This window comes from Populus nigra, chromosome 4, assembly GCF_951802175.1.
Source record: "Populus nigra chromosome 4, ddPopNigr1.1, whole genome shotgun sequence".
In the NCBI taxonomy this organism is placed as follows: domain Eukaryota; kingdom Viridiplantae; phylum Streptophyta; class Magnoliopsida; order Malpighiales; family Salicaceae; genus Populus; species Populus nigra.
Window position 1 is genome coordinate 14,832,590 of NC_084855.1, and position 6,000 is coordinate 14,838,589.

Consider the following 6,000-nt stretch of genomic DNA (forward strand, 5'->3'; position numbering starts at 1 on the left):
TGATTTGTAAGATGTTGAGCAGTAAAATCATTGTCTCTTTTAGTTTATAGTATTTAACAAAAACATATAAGGTATGGAAGAAATATTGTAGCTATAGAAACATAACACTATGGATTGTAACAATGATTTGACAATTTTACCTTTAATCAAATCAACCTAAAAGGCTAAGCTTAGGGGTAAAATGGACTTTCTCATATGATCCATTTGTCATTAATATTTTAATTGGAGGTACAAAAGTCTTCTCATGTTTTTTAGAATAGTAAAATACTTTCACCGCCCTTAAAGACAAAAATCAGATAATTGGTTGCTAAGGGTTTTTTTTTAAGGTTTAATTTTTTTTTTCATATAGTTCAATTACTAACTTACCCTTGGAATAAAAAAAATAGGCTTGTTTTGGGGGTATTTTTGGATTTTCATGTTGGTTTTTGCATTATAAACAAATTAGTAAGGAGATAAATTGGTATTTTGCATTAATTAAGAATTATTAAATTTTAAAATTTATTTGGCACGTGCCAGTGACGCGGAAGGGTTTTGTCATGCTTAGATGGTGCGTGCGGCTTTCTATGGTGGCGAAAAATTATCTTCCATCATATCATTAAATTCCTTGCAACATCCGCTTCCTCTAATAGTGACTCATGTTCAGTTTTTCTCGATGGATTATTGACAAGGATTTTTATTTTTTTTTTGCTTTTTTTTCTCTCTCCTTTGAAATTCGCATTTGGCAATTAAAATTATAGGATAGTCCTCTTAGTTGGGGATATTTAATATCAATCCTCATTCTTTTAATTTCTTAATTTTGTCCTTAGCATTTTTGTAAGTTTTTTGTTTTAATTTTTAATTTTATCCTTCTAGATTTTTCATTTTAAATTTTCTCATATTTGATTCTGGTTCTTTATTTTTCTTAATTTTTTTTCTTATCTCTTTTATAAACTTTCAATTGTTTCCAATTCCATCCTTTAATCAAAATATTTAGTTTGTTGTTTTTTTAAAAAAATAATTTGGTCCTTATTTTTTGGGTGGTTTCTTTTTTAGTTTTTTTGTAAAATTAATTTTTCTTTTCAATTTAGCCCTACAATTCAAAATTATCCACCCTCTCATTTATTTTTAATTTTTTCAAATTTGATCCTCATTCTTTTGAATGATATTTTTAATTTTTAAATTTTTTATGATTGAATGTTTTTTTTTTTAATTTTATCCTTTGAGATTTGATGTTTCTAGGTTTGGGATTCTTGGTTTTTCTTGGTTTGATGCTTCTAATTAAATGACTCAATTCACGAGTTTTATGAGCTAACATATATTCCTATATTTTTTTATGGACTTATTTTATTTTTTGATCTCATTATTGGACATTGATTTTTTTAGAAAAAATTAGTCCTTTTGGTTTTCTTTGTTTACCTTTTTATAAGATTGTCTTGATCTCTTCACATATTTAGTGAGTTAATCTAGGAAGACCCCCCCAATTATTTTCCTTTTTTTTATTTTTTTCTTCGAAATCTTGTTGTGTTATTGATTTTTTTTTATTTCATTCTTTAATATTTAATTTTTTTAGAATTTACCTTCATGATTTTTCTTTATGTGGTGCTTCTAATCAAATGGCTTTTGCACAAGTTTCATAAGCTAACAAGTGTTGGGATCTAGTTTTTTTTTTTTACTTATTTTTTTTCTCATCTCATATTTTGACGTTGGTTTTTTTTTAAAAAATTGAATTTCATGATTTTCTTGATTTTTCTTTCTGCCGAGTTATCCCGATCTTATAACATGACCTGTGGTTTTGGTAAGTTGACCCGAGCATGCTCAGGTTTTTTTTTCTTATAATCGCTATTTGCTATTTTTTATCCTTTTGTATGTTAGGTTTTGTTTTTTTTCAACTTCATTCTTCAATGTTTGGTTTGTTGAGAATTGAACTTCAAAGTTTTTTCAATTTAATTGTTTTTGGTCAAATTACTCGAGCACGAGTTTAATGGTTAACAAGAGTTGAGAATTTTTTTTGTTTATCTTGTTTATTTTTATCATTCAATATTGTTTTTTTTCTTTTCTTTAAAACATTATCATGTTAGTTTAACATTATTTTTTTAAAAAAAATTATCTAACCTATAATGAATCACGGGCATATATCTAGTGATATAATATCCTATCATCTTTCCTGTAGGAGGCACATAGTTGTGTTTCTTAATCAAAAGAATTATATGGATAAGACAATTGAAATATCACAACTATGACTAAGAATCCCTTTATTGATTTTCTTACTTATCTAGGTCTGGATTGGCTAACTTTGCGAGAAGTGTTGAAATCGACCAGAAAAGGTTCGAGAAAATGCGTCCCCCGTGCCCCCACTTGTTTGGCAATTTCATCCCCATGGGTTTAGCTCTCTCAAAGGTCTTAGCCTTTGGTTTTCTTCCTTCGAGGCAAAACCATAACTAATCATGATTTTTAATCCGCTAATGTCTTGGAGTCGATGGGTGGATAAGATTCATCGATTTTATCATCCACTTGCTTGTGGGGTTGCGCTCTTCTTACATTCCTTCTCCTGGATGAGAGGAGAGGATGGCCATTAGCGTTGTCTCTCTCCTTAAAACTAGTAGGCTGGTGGGGTAAAGATTATCGCCTGGAGATCATGAATTCTGCTCACATGATTAGCGGCATTGATTGGACTCGTTGATTTCAAGGGTTGCAAGGAAGAAAAAATTTAATTTCTGTCAACAGCTGCGCTCCGATAACGTTACAGACAATCTTTCATCCATTTCAATGCTGACAATGAAACCCCACATGAACTCTTCAGAAATCGAAAAACCTAGAAGGAGATAATGATGCAGAAATTAGTCATGGACTGGGTGGGACAAAGTCCACAAGAATGGCGGCAGGATTTACTGTCCGTAATTCAGACAGAAACTGTAATGACCTGTTTTTTTTATTAAAAAAATAAATCATGATACATGACGTAGTTGGGCAATGGGCGATGTCTACTCTGAAAGATATTACGAGTTTCTAGCTACATATAACGGCCTATGAAAAGATCCATTTCCTGCTGTAGAAGAAAAGCATCAATGAAGACATCCAGACTCTCGCCCTGCATCAACATCATTAATTGCATGATCAGTGACAGCCCCTTGAGGAAAGTTGGATGTTCAGATGCCTTCAGATCTGTCTCTGCTGCCAATCTGTTCAAGAACACGTAAGAGCTCCAAATCATTTTGGGAAAAAGGACAGACAAATAATGCTCGCTCGCTCTGAACGAAGTCTTGATCGACTCATTTGAATACTTGACCGTTCCATTTCATACAGCTTTGCACATAGCACCTTAAGGGCTTTTGATTTATTCTACCAAGAATCATAAAGAGAGAATTTGCATAAGCAAACCATTGAGGAGATGGAATTCATATGCTCGTGGCTCGACTACATAACATGGAAAAGAAGCAGAAATATAATTAAAGGCACTGCTACTATTAGCAATTTAGTGTGTGATTTGAAATACATACAACCCAGAATTCATCCCTCCAATGGGACCTGGATAACAAAATTCCAAAGGCAGAAATTGACATTAGAGTGTGTTTGAAAATGCTACGTGGCTATTAATGTTTTTAATCCATTCGAATGTTATTTGCAGTTCAATCACGAGATCTTCTACTCTGCTATTTAATCAATTACCATTAGTTTCAATAAGAATCTACTTTTAAACTAGGGAAATATGTCTGCAATCGTAAGAAAAGATTATCTCAAATAAATGAAAAGAGAGGCCAGTAGCGACCAAAGATCCCAAACACTCAGAAGCCAAAAGTGTAATTGACGAGAATCCTTTACCAGATGCTGGGATCGTTCATCTTGTACGGTAACAGTTTTCCTGGTCAGAAGATGAGTTATTCTAACAGCACTGTTGGTGGTATTTGCATGCTGGCCACCAGAACCACCAGACCTGTAAGCGCCAATTCTCAATTCTTCATTCCTTAATTGAACGTCTAGCAGCAGAAGCCCCAAATACAGCAAATCAAAACAGTCCCAAAATCCAATCATATTGGAACTGAAACATCAAAAGGGGTCATCCGAGAACAGAAATGAGATGTATTGATACTTCCAAATACTATAATGACCAAAGAGCATAATTGCCAGTTATAGAGGACAGCGTGATGATGCACCATGCTCTTCATTATAAATGCTTAGAGACTAACACAAAACCCTCAAGTGATGAATTTTCAGAACATATTTCTGGATATCATTTACAGAGTTTAGCATCTCATCAGCTTGAGGAAGGATAGCAAAAGACACAGAACTCATGTGAACACACCCCGACTTCTCTGTCACTGGAACACGCTGCCAAAAGCAAATCGTCAGTCATTTCTGTTAAAAGTCGTGCATGGTTTTTATTGGACATGATAGTGATGAGACCTGAACTCTGTGAATTCCACTCTCAAATTTGAGTTTCCCAAAAACATCAGCTCCTGAGATTGCCGCACTAGCTTCCTGCCAAAGAGAACTGGAAGTTAGGTATCTGTCACACAATCACAAGATGAACTCCCCATGCAATGTCTGGACTTAGAATGCAAAGCTGAGACCAAACTCCTCCATAGACAAAGAATTTGAGAACACTGGTTTAAGATGGAGCAGACGGAAGATTAATTAAAATCATTCAACAAAAGATGGAAGCATGCCTTGTATCCTTTCAAATCAGACTCCATTATATCAACCGCTTCAAATTTCCAACCATTCTTCTGCGAGAATCTCACACGCCTGTTGTAGTTTAAAAAGGTCTCTATTCTCAAAAGCAGACTTGGGGGCAGAATTGTAAATAGTGTAACAATAACATGTTTCAACAAATTACATCTTGAATATATCCATCGCAAATAAAGAAGCCTCTTCCCCTCCAGTTCCTAATCAGAACTTTTTTTGGTCAAATTCAAGAGAATATAAACATTACAGAGGGCGGAATCCATTAAAAAAGCTTCATGGTTCTGCGTTCTGAAAACAAAACCATAGGTGCAAAATGAAATTTCATTTCTGATGCCATGTATAGACGTATTATTACCTGCTCCCACCTCCAAAATGTAGTCCCTCTCATCAGCATCATCCTTGGGAAGTAATGACTTCAGCAACAAATTCTGCAGTCTTTTCTCTTCTTCCATGGCTCGAATCAATTCCTCGTTTGCCATATCAAGCATGTCTTTATCTTCTGGGCATCCAGCCATCATCGATCTCAGACCATCAATCTCCTAGAAAGTGAAAAAAGCAAACCCCATACACTGCCCCTTCCCTCAAAGTAACCAGTAAATCACGTTCGAAGCAAGTATTTGCTGTTGTTAAATTAATTGCTACTAATTAGCATACCCTTTGTTTTTTTCCTTCCCCTGAAGTTTAGTCGAGATATAAAGGCATATGCAATGACTGGCATCTTTTATTGAGTAGTTTGGTTAAAGAGTTTACTTAATTGAGAAACATTGCAAAAGCATGCCATTTAGGAACTTGGCACTCTAATGGCTGAAACTTCAACCGCCACCCTCGGCGACAATTAAAATGGTGTTCCTTGAAACACAAGACAATATTATTAGAGTATGGCATGTTTGCTTCCTCTAGTTACTGATGAAAGCCGAAAGCCGATCATGCATTTCCTCTTAAATGTGTTCCTAACAAAAACAGTACCTTCTGTTTGGTCCTGAGGTATGTTATAAGGTCCATGGAGCCCCTGAGTTTCCGGAGCTCTTTCTTCGCCCTCGAAAATTCAGTCGGTGAGGCTTCTGGCTGTCTTCAATCAAAATACAAAGAGAGCGGAGAGGAGACATCATTCGAGAATAACAAAATACGATTTTCTTCTGTACAAGAAAAAAACATAAATTAAATTATCTGGTTAATGAAATTCACAAGACAGGCACTCCTTCGTGATAGTCTTTGTTCCATTATTCTAATTAGGTTCGAAGATAACTTTGGTGCGATTTTTGCTGCCATTGAACCAAAAAAAAAAACAATCGTAAAAAATGAAATAAAAAAGAGAGAGAGAGAGAAGAGAAGAGAAAA

The 6,000-nt window shown here is 34.5% G+C and overlaps 1 pseudogene; it reads right to left on the bottom strand.

The window, feature by feature from the left end:
• Positions 1-2,863: 2,863 nt before the first annotated feature.
• Positions 2,864-5,664, bottom strand: LOC133691717 (peptide chain release factor 1, mitochondrial-like; annotated as a pseudogene).
• Between the last annotated feature and the right edge of the window lie 336 nt (positions 5,665-6,000).